General features: G+C 41.8%; 1 protein-coding gene across 6 annotated transcripts in view; it reads left to right on the forward strand.

Moving 5' to 3' along the window:
• The window catches only part of LPP (LIM domain containing preferred translocation partner in lipoma), a 438,714-nt gene that overhangs the window by 37,046 nt on the left and 381,335 nt on the right, over positions 1-20,333 (forward strand). For 3 of the 6 annotated variants that reach the window (XM_069727088.1, XM_069727092.1, XM_069727089.1), the window contains exon 2: positions 7,934-8,011. The exons of the other annotated variants lie outside the window; for them this stretch is intronic. The gene's annotated coding sequence lies outside the window, so the exon portion shown is untranslated. The remainder of the gene's footprint in view (positions 1-7,933; positions 8,012-20,333) is intronic. 6 annotated transcript variants of the gene reach the window in all.

The raw sequence follows: 20,333 nt of genomic DNA on the forward strand, positions 1-20,333 counted from the left end.
AGCTATAAGCCATTACATACATACAGATTTAAAGTAGCAGTCCATCGTTTTATTCATGCTGTGTATTATGGTACACCCCCTCTACATTGCATTCATACATATAAACCCTTCATCAGGGGTCCACCAATGTCATATGATCTGCAATCTACACAAAAAGACATGTACTGGTTTGGTGTCAAACAGGTCAGTCCCTGATATCCTCAGAACTCCACCTTCATTGTTCCTTTGCTTGTCTTTCATTCAATTGAATATGAATATATCTAGAAGAGGGAACCAGAGCGCAGAATAGGCGATGCCCTATAGAGGGACAGTAGGAGAGCGCTGGTTACCCTCACCTCCTATGTACCCAACTCCTCCAGGGGACATTGGATACTTTGGATCAATAAGTAGGTGGGCTACGCTGCTGGAGTAAATCAATACTTCAGAAATTAATAGAATAAGGTTTTTTATTCACAATGCATTTCAACACCATTCATGCGGCTACACTGCTCTAAAACATCATCCATGCTGGTGCTACATAAACACAGGATAGCAGGTAACCCTAAGGGTGCGTGTCCACGGTCCGGATTGTCGGTGCTTTGGACGGAGCGGAAAACGCACGCCATTCTTTTCTGTACGCTTGGTGATTCCGGATGTGTTAATTGCACACATCGGAATCTCCGCACCCCATTCATAGGACCCTGTTACCTTGTGGCGACGGAGCGTCTCCACATTGTAAATAGATATGCTGCGTTCTAAAAAGACGCGCCGCATGTCCGGAAACCCAGGGCCGCCGGCTGCGTGTTCGCACACATAGTAGAGACGGGATTTCATAAAATCCCCTCCACTATGCTGTAACATCTGGACGCTGCGGGTTGAACGCTGTAATGCGGCCCATGGACACATACCCTAATCTCTCTGTTTTACTGTGTAAGGGAGATAAACTAGCAGCTAGCCTACACTCACTAGCATGCAGCGTGTATACAATGACTTGCAAAAGTATTCACCCCCTTGGCATTTTTCATGTTTTGCTACCTCTCTACCTGGAATTTCGCTGTTTTGCATCAGTTCATAAGAGCATGTCCACAACTTTGAACATTTGGTTTTCTTTTTATTGTGACGCAAACAACGAATAGGACAAAATAACTGAACATTTCAGTGTGCAAAACTATTCACTCCCCTAAAGTCAGTACTTTGTAGAGCCTCCTTTTGCAGCAATTAAAGCTGTAAGTCGCTTTGGATAAGTCTCTGAGTTTTCCACATCTTGTTACTGGGAGTTTCGCTGATTCTTCAGGGCAACACGGCTCCAGCTCCTTCAAGTTAGATGTTTCCTCTGCTGAACAGCAATCTTCAAGTCTGACCACAGATTCTCAAATGGATTATGGTCTGGGTTTTGACTAGGCCACTCCAAAACATTTACACATTTCCCCTTAACCCCTTCGCGACATGCGCCGTACTAGTACTGCGTTGCCGGCACTGCATTTGTGCCAGCAGCAGTACTAGTACGGCGCACCGATCACCGCGGTCTCACGCTGAGCGCCGCGGTGATCGGGTGCGGCTGTCAGCTGTATATGACAGCTGACACCCCGCAGCAATGCCCACGATCGGCGTTAGCGTCGATCGCGGGCATTTAACCCCTCTGATGCCGCTGTCAGTAGTGACAGCGGCATAGAAGGGGGATCGCGCAGGGACGGGGGCTCCCTGCGCTCTCCCACCGGAGAAACGCAATGAGATCGCGTTGCTCCGGTGACCCGGAAGGAGTCCCCGGATCCAAGATGGCCGCCGGACTCCTTCCGGGTCATGAAAGGACCTGGCTAGCCGGCGCCTGCTGAGAGTTGCTGAGAGCAGGCGCCGGAAAGCCACCTAAGCTTGTCTGTCAGATCGTTGATCTGACAGAGTGCTATGCACAGTGTCAGATCAACGATCTGATCTAATACCGTGATGTCCCACCCTGGGACAATGGTAGAAAGTAAAAAAAAAAAAAAAAAAAAATCGCCAAATAAAGAAAAAAAAATTTTCCCAGTAAATCCATTTATTTATGTAAATTAAAAAAAACAATAAAAGTACACATATTTGGTATCGCCGCGTCCGTAATGACCCGCTCTATAAAACTCCCACTAGTTAACCCCTTCAGTGAACACCGCAAAAAGAAAAAAAAAAAAAAAGGCAAAAAACATTGCTTTATTATCATACAGGCGAACAAAAAGTGGAATAACACGCGATCAAAACGACGGATATAAATAACCATGGTACCGCTGAAAACGTCATCTTGTCCCGCAAAAAAAAAGCCGCCATACAGCGTCATCAGCAGAAAAATAAAAAAGTTATAGCGATGCGATGCAAGAACAATTTTTTTTTTATATAAAATAGTTTTTATTGTGTAAAAGCGCTAAAACATAAAAAAATGATATAAATGAGGTATCGCTGTAATCGTACTGACCTGAAGAATAAAGCTGCTTTATCAATTTTACCACACGTGGAACGGTATAAACGCCCCCCCCTAAAAGAATTTCAGGAATTGCTGGTTTTTGTTCATTCCGCCTCCCAAAAATCGGAATAAAAAGCAATCAAAAAATGTCATCTGCCCGAAAATGTTACCAATAAAAACGTCAACTCGTCCCGCAAAAAACAAGATCTCACATGACTCTGTGGGCCAAAATATGTATAAATTATAGCTCTCAAAATGTGGCGATGCAAAAACTATTTTTTGCAATAAAAAGCGTCTTTTAGTGTGTGACGGCTGCCAATCATAAAAATCCGCCAAAAAAAAACGCTATAAAAGTAAATCAAACCCCCCTTCATCACCCCCTTAGTTAGGGAAAAATAATAAAATGCAAAAAAAATGCATTTCCATTTTCCCATTAGGGTTAGGGCTAGGGTTAGGACTAGGGTTAGGGCTAGGGTTGGGGTTGGGGCTAGGGTTAGGGTTACCATTGGGATTAGGGTTAGGGGTGTGTTTGGATTAGGGTTTCAGTTAGAATTGGGGGGTTTCCACTGTTTAGGCACATCAGGGTCTCTCCAAACGCGACATGGCGTCCGATCTCAATTCCAGCCAATTCTGCTTTGAAAAACTAAATCAGTGCTCCTTCCCTTCCGAGTTCTCCTGTGCGCCCAAACAGTGGTTCCCCCCAACATATGGGGTATCAGCGTTCTCAGGACAAGTTGGACAACAACTTTTGGGGTCCAATTTGTCCTGTTACCCTTGGGAAAAAAAAACCTGGGGGCTAAAATATCATTTTCGTGGAAAAAAAAAATATTTTTTATTTTCACGGCTCTGCGTTATAAACTGTAGTGAAACACTTGTTGGTTCAAAGTTCTCACAACACATCTAGATAAGTTCCTTGGGGGGCCTAGTTTCCAATATGGGGTGACTTGTGGGGGGTTTCTACTGTTTAGGTACATCAGGGGCTCTGCAAATGCAACATGACACCTGCAGACCAATCCATCTAAGTCTGCATTTCAAACGGCGCTCCTTCCCTTCTGAGCTCTGCCATGCACTCAAACGGTGGTTCCCCCCAACATATGGGGTATCAGCGTACTCAGGACAAATTGTACAATAACTTTGTGGTCCAATTTCTCCTGTTACCCTTGGCGAAAAAAAAATTGCGGGCTAAAACATCATTTTGTGGAAAGAAAAAATGATTTTTTAATTTTCACACCGCTACATTCTAAACTTTAGTGAAACAATTGGGGGTTAAAAGTGCTCACCACACATCTAGATAAGTTCCTTAGGGGGTCTTCTTTCCAAAATGGGGTCACTTGTGGGGGGTTTCCACTGTTAAGGCACGTCAGGGGCTCTCCAAATGCGACATGGGTTCCGATCTCAATTCCAGCCAATTTTGCATTGAAAAGTCAAATGGCGCTCCTTCCCTTCCGAGCTCTGACATGCGCTCAAACAGTGGTTTATCCCCATATGTGAAGTATCGGCGTACTCAGGACAAATTGCACAACAACTTTTTGGGGTCCAATTTATCCTGTTACCCTTGGGGGAAAAAAATTGGGGGCAAAAAGATCATTTTTTGTGTGAAAATTAATAAGAATTTTTACGGCTCTACATTATAAACTTCTGTGAAGCACTTGGAGGTTCAAAGTGCTCACCACACATCTAGATTAGTTCCTTAGGGGGTCTACGTTCCAAAATGGTGTCACTTGTGGGGGTTTCCACTGTTTAGACACATCAGGGGCTCTCCAATCGTGACATGGGCTCCGATCTCAATTCCAGCAAATCTTGCATTGGAAAGTCAAATGGCGCTCCTTCCCTTCCGAGCTCTGCCATGTGCCCAAACAGTGGTTTACCCCCACATATGGGGTATCGGCGTACTCAGGACAAATTGTACAACGACTTTTGTGGTCCAATTTCTCCTGTTACCCTTGGTAAAATGAAACAAATTGGACCTGAAGTAAAAATTTTGTGAAAAAAAAGTTAAATGTAAAATTTTTTTTAAACATTCAAAAAATTCCCGTGAAGCACCTGAAGGGTTAATAAACTTTTTGAATGTGGTTTTGAGTACCTTGAGGGGTGCAGTTTTTAGAATGGTGTCACTTTTGGGCATTTTCTGTCATATAGACCCCTCAAAGTCACTTCAAATGTGAGGTGGTCCGTAAAAAAAATGGTTTTGCAAATTTTGTTGCAAAAATGAGAAATCGCTGGTCAACTTTTAACCCTTATAACTCCCTAACAAAAATGTTGTTTATTAACTATATTGTGTGATATAACTCTCTAATTTAAGGGCATAAAAACTAAAAGTTTGAAAATTGCTAATATTTCATAATTTCTGACAAATTTTAGTTTTTTTCACAAATAAATGCAAGTCATATCGAAGAAGTTTTACCACTTTCATGAAGTACAATATGTCACGAGAAAACAATGTCAGAATCACCAAGATCCGTTGAAGCGTTTCAGAGTTATGACCTCATAAAGTGACAGTGGTCAGAATTGTAAAAATTGGCCCTGTCACTTAGGTGAAAACAGGCTTTGGGGTGAAGGGGTTAAATTACTCGAGTGTTGGTTTAGCCGTATGCTTTGTGTTGTTGTCTTGCTGTAAGGTGAACTTCCGTCCCAGTCTTAAATCATTGTCAGGCTGAAACCGGTCTTGCTCAAGATTTATCCTTATATTTCGCATCATCCATTTTCACCTCGACTCAGACCATTTTCCCTGTCTTTGCTTACGAATAACATCCTCACAGCATGATAGTACCACCATGTTTCATTGTGGGGATGGTGTCCTTGAGGTGATGATCTGTGTTGGTTTGGCACCAGACATAGCTTTTACCTTGGTGGCCAAAATGTTCAATTTTGGTCCTATCTGACCACACCACTTTCTTTCATACATTTGGGGAGTCTCCCACATGTCTTTTGGCAAACTTAAAACAATCTTTACAATTTTTTTTAGTGTAAGTAAAAGCTTTTTTTTCTGCCCACTTGTCCATAACGGCCACCACTATGGAGTGTACGACTTATTCTGGTTGTATGGACAGAAACTCCAGTCTCTGCTTGGGAACTCTGCAGCTCTTTCAGGGTTACCTTTGGTCTCTGTGCTGCCTCTGATTAGTGCTCCCATTGCACGGGCCGAGAGTTTTAATGAATAGCCATGATAATGGTTTGAACTTTAGTGACTATATAGCGCTGATGCATCACACACAAATTGGATTGCAAAAATATTTAAACACAGGTTGTAATGTGGCAAAATGGGCAAAAAGGCAAGGGGGGTTGAATACTTTTCTCAAGCCACTGCAGATTGGAAGACTGGTGATAACAGCAGGATACAGGATATCGTGTTGCCGGCACATAATTGTGAAAGTCCTCCTAAAACAGATTAATGTTAAAGGAAACGTCGACCTTCACAGCCAGTGTTTTAAATTCCAGTACAATTATAATGAAGAATTACGCTACTAATAGGTGTGTGTAAAGATATCTATCTACATAGTGTACAGTAACAAAAGTTTGGACACGCATTCATACCATGGTTTTTCTTGCGCTTATTAGGCTGCGTCCCTACAATCAGGAATAGAAGCGTTTTGGGCATATATTCACTTGTCAGTACATGCATATTCATCACATGTAATCACATTCAAGTGGTCGAAATCCGCAGTGAACACTAGAGTCTCGGCTATAGAAATGCTGTGGCTCTTATACCCACTCTGTAAGCGAGTTTACGCAGGGGTGAATAGCGACACAGTGGGCATGGGATTTCTATAACTCCCATCCCCTGTGCTTCTTTTAATGTAAAACGCAGCGTTTTGGACTTGGCACAAATGTGCTGCATCTAAAATGCTGCTATTCCTGATCGTGGGCATGTAGCCTTAGAATGTGTAGTCCGGTCCGATGGGTGTCGCCATCTTGGTCCAGCGCTTCCTTCTATGCTTTGTATGGATGACGCGTCCTAAGTCATCCACACATTGTACCTGGCATCGCGCTCCTGTGCAGGCTTACTTTTCTGTGCCCTAGCCACCATGATCCCATTGATAGTGTGCATAAGCAAGACAGCTCGTCATGTTCTACACTTGCGTCTATACAACGCGGCACTTGTGAACTTTTGCTCGTAAGTGTATTGGTCAGATGCTCTCTACGGCACCATTCACACGAGGAACTTTGGGCCCTATTCCTCTTCTTGCTGGGGATCTGAACAGAATAATTTATTTAGCTTTTCAGTATGTTGGTTGAATATACTCAAATAGTTATCTACATAGGAGTTAGAAAAATCTGTGCAAGGGAAAAGTTGCCCATTCTAGCTATTTTCATAGGATGTCTGTACAGCACTGTTCACACTGCCTTCCTTCTTCAATCCACTACCTTTTTAAAGCGATTGTCCGGTCATGAAAATATCACACATCCAATGGAAAGGTGATAATGTTACGGTAAATAGGGGTCCAAGTGTTCAGCTATTTCTGTCCCCTCAGAGAATGTGAATGGTATGGCAGCACTGATACTGAACCACAACTCCATGTTTAAATGGTCAACTTCCATCAAAGGGTTAACAAATGAAAGCTGCACTCTGTAACGCTGTAGCATGCAAACATAGAATGTAAGAAATCGGAATGACTTTGCTGTTGTAGAAAAAAAAAGTTAAATTGAAGATACTTAGCACATAAACTGGCCAATTCATGTGTGTCCAACAGCCATCCACAAGGCGACCTTCTTTGCTGGGAACCTAACCTAATGTGATTTCTCTCCTATAGCTTGCACATTTTTTTTGGTGGGTAGGTTCCAGCTGTAATTGAAACCTCCATAGGCAGATGGGTGGAGTGCTCAGTCAGACGGTCTGTGTATACAAGTATCAAACACATCCAAACCCGGTGTGAACAGGTGCATAATAAGAGTATCCATCCCCATATGTAACAAATGAAAGCTGCACTTTGTAGCGCTACAGTATGCAAACATAGAATGTATAACATTGAAATTGCAATCCCGTTCACACCTGGTTTTCTGCTTGGAAGTGACGGTCCGTCTTTGATATTTGTGTACAGTTAAAGGGTTATTCCTGCTTTGCTCACTACTTTATCAGTAGGTGAGTGCTCTCTGTGACCGGGGGCACATGTTTGATAGATCTGATATTACCGACCCTGCTCACAATGGAGGAAAAAGGCACAAAATGTACTACAAGGTATTCTGTGGTTACATTGTGCTGTCCATGTACAAAGCTGATATTCCAATGTCCGGATAGGGGCTGCAGGCAGAGTGCGGCCTCGTAGGGTTAATGATGTACACCGTGCACGTCACTCTTCAAAGATCGCTCCTTTTTCATGACTCTTTTTCCCAAAGTACCAAAAGTGGGGAAAAGCAGGGAAGGATGATATTTGACAAGCTTCTTGGTGATGTTTTCCATATTTGGAAATGTTTACCCAAAGCAGTGATCTATTGAAAGAGGAGGGGAGGTGAGTCAGGGTTTGGAAGCAGGATATGAGTGCCTCCGAGATGTGACATCCCCCTCCCTTGCTTTGTGGTCTCTTTCAGGTTTCGAGCCCCTGGATCTCTGGATCTGGTTTAGACTTAGCTGAGTGTGCGGTGTGTAAAGGCGAGTACAAGAGCGAGGTGAGTGCTGAGTTATTGTGCCGTTATCCTCCAATATTCCGTTATCTTATCATCTATCCTAGAAGAAAGGATTCACGGAATCTGGAAATGCTGTGTGTTCTGCTTTATTCTGCAGTTACCTGTGCACTGTAACCAAAAAAGGTTGAATATTGATTTCCTCATCCCATTACACAGTTTATAAAAGATGCTGCATAAGAAGGTGCTGAAGAATATTGGCGGCCATGCTAGTTTCCCATGGTTAGTCAGGGCTGTAGACCAATGTCATGTGATATGTGGGCCTGCTTGTCATGTGCAGTCATGTCATGCTATGCATTACACCTGTGACTTGTAGAAGTGCACCTGCTGCACCTCCAGGGCGAAACGCGCTGTGTGATGATCCAGGAAAGGTGCGAAGCTCAAACTCAATGATGTGTACGTCCTTGGAATCGGCACAGGCTGCTGCTGTCACCGTTCTCATTAGGCCTGTGATTGGCTGCAGCAGTCAAGTGACAAGAGCATGTCATCAAAGAAATATCTGATGCCATGCCATTGTAGTCACATGACCGCTGCAGCCAGTCACCGGCCTCGGTGTGTCAGTGTAGAAACTCCAGGTGGAACATCAAGTGACTGTAAATCATTGTCATTTTCACCAATCCATGGTTCCTGTAGAGTTCGCAGCTAGTTTGGACAGTTTTTGCGTAATCCAGTTTTATACAAACTAATATTTTTTGGATTTGTATGGTACAGATCTTGAATATACCGATTTTTGCCTTACTGGAGATCCTTCCTGAACCTTTGTGTGCCTCTATAAAGCTTTACCTTTTTTGTTTTTGCTTTTTCTCCTCTTATGAACCCTTGAAAAGACCATGGTGCTCTGCTGTGTCACATTCCATGCTGCTCTCTGCATTTCTCCTCCCAGCCACTCTTCTATAGGTGCAGTCTGTGAATGGGGCCTCCTAGTGACCTCGGCCATTGTGAAGTGCTCCCCCGTGGGAAATTGGTAGTGTACCTGGTGCAGAGGAGGAGACTGCTGACAACTGGCACATGTCATCTCTTCCCACTGTTGTCACTATTGCTACATGATCAGGGAAAACTAAGCTCTTTGAAAGTGGCAAACACAACAATGAGCCAGAACTCTGCTATAACATGTCAGTGTATGTTTTATTCCTATTGGAAGAAACAGAATGGAATACTTTGTATGTTATGTTCCTGTACCACAGGTAGAGTGCACTATATTGGCCGGCCAGTTTCTGTGGTTTTTACCTCTGCTTTTCAGCAGCCATACCCTCTCTCTTTTTTTTTTCACTGATGGAGCTGCATGAGATTTTGTTTTACATGGTACAAATTGCTTTATTTATTTTGTGTGGCTTGTATAGAGCAGGCTACTACAGATTTTGATATATATATATATATATAGATATATATATAGATATAGATATATAGATATAGATAGATAGATATATATATATTATACCGAGTGTGGAGTATGTAACTGATAAGGAAGATAAATGCAAACAAGGAAACAGAAGGAGAGAAGCCCAGGTGATTGTCCTAATAACTGAAGAAACCTATCATCCCCTTATAAGTCTTTAGGACACTTTTGTAGCATGTCTGATTCAGTTGGCTAGAGGTATCAAAAGTGTTTTTAATGAGAACCCTCTCAATAGGTTTAAAGCTATCCCATCTGAGAGTGTCTTGATGTAGATGGAGAGACCCTGATTCCAGTGATATGCCACTTACTGGAATGCACATTGTTTTAATAAAATGATTGATTTACCTGCTGCAGACCTCCCAGTTCTCTGTATAACCCCGCCCTGACCGTTGATAGGCAGCTCTCTGTCTATGCACAGTAGACGGAAAGCTGCCAGTCATTGGTGGTGGTGCAGAGGCAGGAGTTATACAGAGCTCATGGTTATGGAGGAACACGCTTACCAGGTTTACTAGTCCTCTAGTGATAATCTCCTGCTAAGTGTGATTATCAAAATTGCAGGAAGCAGCCATGTAAGTGACACATTGCTGGAATCGGGGTCTCTGTCTCTACATTATGCTGTTTTCAGATTAGATGGCAATCTGTCATTTCTCTGGTGACAGATCCCTTTAAAAAGACTTTGTTGCCCCTAGCGTCCAACAGTGCACTTTTTTTAATTTTACCAAACCAAAAGCTGATATCTGGTTTGGCAACAGAGTGTTTTTTTTTCAGACCTTTTTGATAAATGAGGCCCAATGTCTTTCAAAATCAATTTCCTTTTAAAGGCTGATTTTGTCAGATCAAATCAAAGATGTAGGGGAAGGTCTGTGAAAACTGCCAAAGAAAACTTCTTTGTTACCTGAAGCGACCCATCACGTTTCATTTTTGAAGACTAGAAATGAAAGTTGTGCTATGATTGGTGGTCGTGGACACCAAAGTCCATCCCTACTGGTGTTTCCCATAGAGGACACATGTGATTATTCTACTTTTCTACCACATTCTTCCATTATCGCATTCTCTTATTCAGCAGAACAGGACGTGTTCACACAGAGCGGTACAGGAAGCAGATGTGCGATCGTTCATGCCCCCATCGGCCAGATGTGCTGTATCCGTGAATGGGAATTTGCATTTCTTAGGATTCCAGACACATCTGGTCTTTTGCCTTAAACCTTGTGGACCGAGGTCACAGTAATTCTTTTAATGGTATCATGGACCCCAGAAACGGCGTCTGCATGCTTCGTATCCCCCCGTATCATAAATGGGGGGCTCATTGTAGATAAATGGATGCAGAAATGCATAATTGGTTCATGTCATTGGATGGTTTGTTTTTACTTTTCTTGTAACACCGACACCTTGGTAGATGACTTCATTTGTTTCTTGTTCCCTCTCCGACCCAAAGTTCATTACGCAGCTGGATATAAGCAGATGTCAGCTGGCTATTAACATGGGCTGAGACCCCGGTTACTTCTATGTGCAGGAGAGGCACACGCTCCGGTACCCAATCGCTCATCTGCACTGCCCCATTGAATATCATTGGCCCTATTCCTGTCTGTTTTTTCCGTGGTCCGCACTTGAACTTCAAATAAGGTCGTGTGAATGAGCACTTGGACAGTGGGCGGCCATTGTGATGTACTACCTCTTCACACAAAACAAGTGTGATTTGCTAATTAAAGGTATTTAGAAATGTACAGTGGGGAAAATAAGTATTTGATACACTGCCTATTTTGCAACTTTTCCCACCTACACAGAATGGAGAGGTCTGTAGTTTTTATCGTAGGTACACTTCAACTGTGAGAAACAGAATCTAAAAATAAAAAAAGCATGACTCTTTTTTACATACTTCATACAATAAAATGCAATTTGTTTATTTGATCACCTACCAACCAGCGAGAATTTTAACCCCTTAATGACCGCCAATATGCCTTTTAACTGACCTGAGATATAAGAGACTTATATCCCCATACAGGGGACAACCCAGCAGCTGTCGACTGGACACTATAGCTGACAACTTGCTTCATCAGCCACGATCAGTTTTTGCACCGTCCAAATCTATTTAACCCCTTAGATGCTGCTGTCAGTAGTGACTACATCATTATAAATGATTAACAGAGTGTGGGGGCTTCCTCTTTATCTCAATTGGTGGTCTCAGATCATGATTGTGTGGTCCTGATGTTTGCGATGGCAATTCATGACCTAATAGCGGCTTTAGGCTATGTTCACACTCTGCAGATTCCACTGCGGATTTTTCCGCAGCAGAATTGCAAAATCCGCAGTGAAAACCCATCGCGGTTTTTACTGCGGATTTATCGCGGTTTTTACTGCGTTTTCTTCTGCGGATTTTCATCTGCAGTTTTCTATTGGAGCAGGTGAAAATCCGCAGAAAAGAAGTGACATGCTGCGGAATGTAATCCGCAGCGTTTCCGCGCGGATTTTTCTGCAGCATGTGCACAGCGTTTTTTGTTTCCCATAGGTTTACATTGAAATGTAAACTCATGGGAAACTGCTGCGGATCCGCAGCGGTCAAATCCGCTGCGGATCCGCAGCAAAATCCGCAAAGTGTGAATATAGCCTTAGAGTCTGGCGGCTATAGTAATCTGTTCAGAAGTTAGTGACATTTAGGTGGTAAAAATGCACTTTTTCATTTCTGTCATGCCACTTTGCATTAATTCCTGAAAATCACCTGAAGGGTTAACAAACTACCTGACAGCAGTTTCCAATATGTCATGGGGTGCTGTTTATAAAATGGTATCAGGTTTGGGAGTTTCCCAATATATAGGATTCCCAAATTCACTTCAAACATGGATAGGTCCCTAAAAAAAATACATTTTGTAAATTTCCTTGAAAAAAAATTAAATTGCTGATACATTTTTAAACCTCCTAAAATGCTAACAAAATAAAATAACATTTTGAAAATGGTGCTGATGTAAAGCCGACATGTGGGAAATGTTATTTATTAATGGTTTGCTGTGGTACCACTATCGGGATTAAAGGGATAATCATTCAAAGTTTGAAAATTGCTAATTTTTTTTACATTTTTTTCAAATTTCTGATATTTTTTATAAATAAACACAAAACATATCAACCTAAATTTACCATTATCATAAAGTATAATGTGTCACGAAAAAACAATCTCAAAATCACTAGGCTTTGTTGAAGCGTTCCAGAGTTATTACCACATAAAGGAACACTGGTCAGATTTCAAAAATTTGGCTCCGTCACTAAGGGGTTAAGAAGCCCTCTGCACCCATAACCTATAGTAATTGCACCTGTTTGACCTCATTACCTGTATAAAAGACACCTGTTCATACACTCAATCACACTCTAACCTCTCCACCATGGCCAATACCTAAGAGCCATCTAAGGACACCAGGGACAACATTTTAGACCTGAACAAGACTGGGATGGGATACAGGACAATATACAAGCAGCTTGGCGAGAAGGCAATAATTGTTGGCACAATTATTTGAAAATGTAAGAAACACAAGATGACTGTTAGGCTATGTGCACACGTCGGGAATCTTTGCAGAAATTTCCTGACCCAAGCCGGACTTTTTCCGCAGGAAATCCGCATGCGTTTTTTGCGCGTTTTTTTTTGTGTGGATTTTTCGCGGCTTTTTCCAGAGCTTCCCCAAAACAATATATAGCGACAAAAGCGCGAAAAATCCGCAAAATTCATGAACATTCTGCGTTTTATTACCGCAATGCGTTTTTTTCAGGGAAAAAAATGCAATGTGCACAAAAATTGCGGATTGCATTCTATTAATAGGATGCTTAATGTATGCGTTTTTATCGTGTTTTTATAGTGAACAAACCTCGAAAATTCGGAACGTGTGCACACAGCCTTAATCTTCCTCAGTCTTGGGCTGCATGCAAGATCTCTCCTAGTGGTGTAACGATGATTCTGAGAGAAGTCAAGAATCGGCCCAGAACTACATAGGAGGACCAGGTCAATGACCTGAAGAGAGCTGGGACCACATTCTCAAACATTACTGATAGTAAAACACTATGCTGTCATGGATTAAAATCCTGAAGAGCATGCAAGATCCACCTGCTCAGTCAACATAGGTCCAAGCCTGTTTGATGTTTGCAGATGACCACCTACATGAACCAGAGGAGGCATGGGAGAAGGTCATGTAGTCAGATGAAACCAAAATAGAACTTTTTTGGTATCGATTCCGCTTGCCGTGTTTGAAGGAAGGATGAGTACAACCTTAAGAATACTGTCCAAATCGTGAAGCATGGTGAGGGAAACATCATACTTTGGGGGAACAGGACGACTGCACCATATTGAAGTGTGGATAGAGGGGGTCATGTATCACAAGATTTTGTCCTCCTTCCCTCACTAAGGGCATTAAAGATCGGTGGTGGCTGGGTCTTGCAACATGACAATGGCCTGAAACACACAGCCAGGGCAATTAAAGAGTGTGTCCGTAAGAAGAATTTCAAGGTCAAGAAGTGGCCTAGCCAGTCTCCGGACCTCAACCCAATAGAAAATCTTTGTAGGGAGCTAAAACTCAATGTTTCGCAGTGACAGCCCCGAAACCTGAAAGATCTGGAGAAGATCTGTATGGAGGAGTGGGCCAAAATCATTGCTGCAGTGTGTGAAAACTTAGTCAAGAACTACAGGAAATGTCTGTAATTGCAAGCAAAAGTTTCTGTACCAAATATTAAGGTCTGTTATTCTATTGTATCAAATGCTTATTTCATATGATAAAGTGCAAATTAATTAAGAAAAAAATCATACAATGTGATTTTTCTGGATTTTTTTCTTTAGATTTAGATGGCTCTCACAGTTGAAGTGTACCTAAGATAAAAATTACAGACCTCTCCATTCTTTACAGGTGCGAAAACTTACAAAATTGTCAGTGTATGAAATACTTATCTTCCCCATTGTGTGTGTATATATATATATATGTATGTATGTATGTATGTATGTATGTATGTATGTATGTATGTATATATATATAATATATATATATATATATATATATATATATATATATATATATATATATATATATATACACACTCAAAAAAGAGGCAGCACTCCATAGTTTAAGTGAAAAATGTGGAAGGTTTAATCGACCCACATAGCCGGGCGACGTTTCAGCTCCATCTGAGCCTTTATCAAGCCAATATATTTTTTTCTATTCCTCGAGAACCCCTTTTTGAAGCCTTTTTTTTTCTACTCACTAGAGATGATTACCATGCTTATCTAGTTGTATCTTGCACATTTACCAGGGCATAGTGCATACTCCTTGGTCCCCTGTATCCTCGATTTACAGATCACATAAAGGCTAAATTTGTTTTACTCATTGCGTATTTTGGATCAGAATAAGGCTCTGTTCATATTATGCTTTGTGAATCCTCCTGATGTATGCTTCTGTACACAATGAGGTGGAAAGCATCATACACTAACCGCTCCCCGCATGCTAAAATAGGAAGTCAAATGGTGGGTAAGATGAAGGTCTACACCAGCTTTTTTTTCCCCTGGGTGCACTTCAACAGATTTTTGAATTTTTGCCTACATAATACAGTATAGGCTATATTTAACCTTCGTCCGGCTGAGTAGGTACAATTGTAACTATTCCGTTTTAAAATTGCAATAACTTTTTTTTTCGAAAAGCCGTTAGAGGGCTGAAATTTCGTGACATCTCTGCAGTTTTGGTCCAGAATATATTAGCCAAATTTCAATAAAATAAATATGAAGGTACAATTGTACCTCTGCAGCCTGTTAACATTGTGAAATTATGCAGCCTGACGAAGGTTAAAGAATTATTATAGTGTGCGTGTAAGCATAATAAATAACCTTGTAAACCAGGTATTTGTGGCTTTTTAGAGATATCTAAAGTGTAAATTTCCTAGAGGGAGCATAGTTTCATCACAGTTGAGTTGCTGTGCTCTAATAGATTAGTAATTTAGAACTTCTGTCTTCTAACTGGCACTGCAGAATATATTTATCCTATTGGATGCATATTCACTCTGTCTCTCATGCTTCCTGCTTGTCTGCTGTTTTTTCCCTGTTCGCTGTTACAAGCAGAAGGCAGGGGAAAGCTGTGTAATGCTGATTCTTATAGGACTCGATTCACATTCTGCATATAGCACCTACATACAAAGGTAATGGAATTTTAGAACTGCAGCCAATTATTTTATGCATAGTTAAATGGACAAACCAGCGGGCACCACTAATAATGAATTATTATTAATACTGGAGTGCTACTACGTGGCGTACTTCCCCCCCCCCACTGCTCCACATGTGTTTTCAGAACGCCGACATAGGTGTTGGCGATCCCGGCAACATCAGTAAGTGCACTTCCGAGTATTTGTGACCCGACACAGACGGCACTATAATTCCCCTGGCGAAGCTATAATGCATAGCACTATGCGTACGCGGCATGTTCTATTTTCATTTGCCGGAGTATGTATAGTTAGCCTTTTTAAGCATGTTATCATGGTCGACCATATGATTTAATAGGGCAATAATTGTTTATTGTAACAATGGTGTCTGCCTGTCTTCATTAGGCTTTTATTATCTTTGTCCATTCGCACCCAGTGATATTTATTATTCTTTAACTATTATCTACATGGACAGGGAGACATCTTATATTCATTTGAACATATAGGCTACATTTATATATTCTCTTATATTCAGGACACTATAATGGCACCAATCCATCTGTTGGCGTTTATTAGTTGTATTTGTGTCTATTCTGGGTACCAACAATAGCAAGTTATTTTTAGACACATAAGAAGAAAAATGCTACTGGTATCTGTCTATATATCATTGGTCAACAATCCTTAATAATATGATGAGTGCAATAGTGTCTTCACATTATTTAGTTTCTATGCTGCAGTCTACTCAGGCCGCTATACCCATTGTATCATTTGTTATTGTACATCTTTATTTTTGATATATGCCTCATTGTTAGTCAAGAGTCTGTAATTTTTAAATGTTTTCACGGTTTGTTGCCTAATAAAGCGGTTTTTTACACTTTATCTAGTGGTGTGCACCGTTATCTGCGTCGTCTTTCTTTCTTGTGTTACAATTAGTTTACGCATCACCATATCGCCACTCTCTCTATTTTTGCGCTTTCTTTTTTTCTACCCTATTTCCAAGAGTCCTAACTTTTTTTTTATACTTTTCTGTGTACAGAACAGACTAAGAATTTTTTTTTTACAACACAAGTTGTAGGTTTGATGGACACTTTTTAATTTTATATATAATGTAATGAAAAACTAAAAATAAATTTCCAAGTGGGGTGAAATGGTGGAAAAATAGAAATCACAGATAAGGAGAATTTGCAGATACACTGAGCTGCTGGTATCACCTCTCACATCCAAGTATTTGTGGTTTTACTTAAGGTACCGTCACACTGAACGATATCGCTAGCGATCCGTGACGTTGCAGCGTCCTGGCTAGCGATATCGTTCAGTGTGACAGGCAGCAGCGATCAGGATCCTGCTGTGACATCGCTGGTCGCTGCAGAAAGTCCAGAACTTTATTTGGTCGCTGGACTCCTGCAGACATCGCTGAATCGGCGTGTGTGACGCCGATTCAGCGATGTCTTCTCTGGTAACCAGGGTAAACATCGGGTTACTAAGCGCAGGGCCGCGCTTAGTAACCTGATGTTTACCCTGGTTACCAGCGTAAAAGTAAAAAAAAAACAAAAAAACACTACATACTTACATTCTGCTGTCTGTCCCTCGGCGCTCTGCTTCTCTGCCCTGTGTAAGTACAGCGGCCGGAAAGCAGAGCAGTGACGTCACCGCTGTGCTTTCCGGCCGCTGTGCTTACACAGGGCAGAGAAGCAGAGCGCCGAGGGACAGACAGCGGAAGGTAAGTATGTAGTGTGTGTTTTTTTTTTTTTTTACTTTTACGCTGGTAACCAGGGTAAACATCGGGTTACTAAGCGCGGCCCTGCGCTTCGTAACCCGATGTTTACCCTGGTTACTGGCATAGTTGGTCGCTGGAGAGCTGTCTGTGTGACAGCTCTCCAGCGACCAAACAGCGACGCCGCAGCGATCCGGATCGTTGTCGGTATCGCTGCAGCGTCGCTTAGTGTGACGGTACCTTTAGTCGATGCGTTTCAAAGTACAACAGGCTTCAGAGTTTTTTGTCCTGATGAACAAATCTGTTGTACTTTGAAACGTGTCGACTGAATAAAGTAAAACTGCAAATACTTCCTGTCTGGACTTGTATCTATCAGATCTGATACCAGTAGTGCAGATTGTCTGCAAATTCTCCTAATCTGTGTTAATGGACCTTTGGACCTGTAGCAGCTGGATTTTTAAATCATGGAAATGTTGTGAATACACAACTAAGTCAGGTTAGCATAATCTTATTTACCATCTTTATCTCCCTCCCATAAAACCCTTTTGCGCTGTTTTTCTCCTAGGTTTTTCCTACGAAAAAAATGCAATTCTAAAAGTGTTTTTGGATAATTTTTATGGTTTTCATTGCTTGATAAAAATTACCTGGCAAATATGGTGCTACTAAACTTATGATCACTCCATTTAGCTTTTAGGTAACATTTTATACAGTGAACGAAATAATTATCTGATCCCTTGCTGATTTTGTAAGTTTGCCTATTGACAAAGACATGGGACAGTCTATAATTTTATCCCCTTTCTGACATTAGACGTACTATCCCGTCGAGGTGGGGTGGGCCCCTATGACCACCGACGGGATAGTACGTCATATGCGATCGGCAGCGCTCACGGGGGGAGCGCCGCCGATCGCGGCCGGGTGTCAGCTGTTTATCGCAGCTGACATCCGGCACTATGTGCCAGGAGCGGTCACGGACCGCCCCCGGCACATTAACCCCTGGCACACCGCGATCAAAGATGATCGCGATGTGCCGGCGGTATAGGGAAGCTTCCCGCAGGGAGGGGGCTCCCTGCGGGCTTCCCTGAGCCCCCCGCAGCAACACGATGTGATCGCGTTGCTGCGAGGGTCTTACCTCCCTCCCTGCCTGCTCCAGGCCCGGATCCAAGATGGCCGCGGATCCGGGTCCTGCAGGGAGGGAGGTGGCTTCACAGAGCCTGCTCAGAGCAGGCACTGTGAAGCCTGCAGTACTGTAAGTCAGATCAGTGATCTGACAGAGTGCTATGCAAACTGTCAGATCATTGGTCTGTGATGTCCCCCCTGGGACAAAGTAAAAAAGTAAAAAAAAAAAATTCCAAATGTGTAAAAAAATATTCCTAAATAATGAAAAAAAAAATAAATTATTCCGATAAATACATTTCATCTAAATAAAAAAAAAACCAATAAAAGTACACATATTTAGTATCGCCGCGTCCGTAACGACCCAACCCATAAAACTGGCCCACTAGTTAACCCCTTCAGTAAACACCGTAAGAAAAATAAAAAAACGAGGCAAAAAACAACGCTTTATTATCATACCGCCGAACAAAAAGTGGAATAACACGCGATCAAAAAGACGGATATAAATAACCATGGTACCGCTGAAAACGTCATCTTGTCCCGCAAAAAACGAGCCGCCATACAGCATCATCAGCAAAAAAATAAAAAAGTTATAGTCCTGAGAATAAAACGATGCAAAAATAATAATTTTTTCTATAAAATAGTTTTTATTGTATAAAAGCGCCAAAACATAAAAAAATGATATAAATGAGGTGACGCTGTAATCGTACTGACACGAAGAATAAAACTGCTTTATCAATTTTACCAAACGCAGAACAGTATAAATGCCTCCCCCGAAAAGAAATTCATGAATAGCTGGTTTTTGGTCATTCTTCCTCACAAAAATCGGAATAAAAAGCGATCAAAAAATGTCACGTGCCCGAAAATGTGACCAATAAAAACGTCAACTCGTCCCGCAAAAAACAAGACCTCACATGACTCTGTGGACGAAAATATGGAAAAATTATAGCTCTCAAAATGTGGTAACGCAAAAAATATTTTTTGCAATAAAAAGGGTCTTTCAGTGTGTGACGGCTGCCAATCATAAAAATCCGCTAAAAAACTCGCTATAAAAGTAAATCAAACCCCCCTTCATCACCCCCTTAGTTAGGGAAAAATTTTAAAAATGTATTTATTTCCATTTTCCCGCTAGAGTTAGGGTTAGGGCTAGGGTTAGGGTTGGGGCTACAGTTAGGGTTGGGGCTAAAGTTAGGGTTAGGGTTTAGATTACATTTACAGTTGGGAATAGGGTTGGGATTAGGGTTAGGGGTGTGTCAGGGTTAGAGGTGTGGTTAGGGTTACCGTTGGAATTAGGGTTAGGGGTGTGTTTGGATTAGGGTTTCAGTTATAATTGGGGGGTTTCCACTATTTAGGCACATCAGGGGCTCTCCAAACACGACATGGCATCCGATCTCAATTCCAGCCAATTCTGCGTTGAAAAAGTAAAACAGTGCTCCTTCCCTTCCGAGCTCTCCCGTGTGCCCAAACAGGGGTTTACCCCAACATATGGGGTATCAGCGTACTCAGGACAAATAGTACAAAAACTTTTGGGGTCCAATTTCTCCTGTTACCTTTGGGAAAATACAAAACTGGGGGCTAAAAAATAATTTTTGTGGAAAAAAAAAGGATTTTTTATTTTCACGGCTCTGCGTTATAAACTGTAGTGAAACATTTGGGGGATCAAAGCTCTAACAAAACATCTAGATGAGTTCCTTAGGGTGTCTAGTTTCCAAAATGGTGTCACTTGTGGGGGGTTTCTACTGTTTAGGTACATTAGGGGCTCTGCAAACGCAATGTGACAACTGCAGACCATTCCATCTAAGTCTGCATTCCAAATGGAGCTCCTTCCCTTCCGAGCCCTCCCATGCGCCCAAACAGTGGTTCCCCCCCACTTATGGGGTATCAGCGCACTCAGGACAAATTGGACAACAAATTTTGGGGTCCAATTTCTC

Source organism: Ranitomeya imitator, chromosome 5 (assembly GCF_032444005.1).
Source record: "Ranitomeya imitator isolate aRanImi1 chromosome 5, aRanImi1.pri, whole genome shotgun sequence".
In the NCBI taxonomy this organism is placed as follows: domain Eukaryota; kingdom Metazoa; phylum Chordata; class Amphibia; order Anura; family Dendrobatidae; genus Ranitomeya; species Ranitomeya imitator.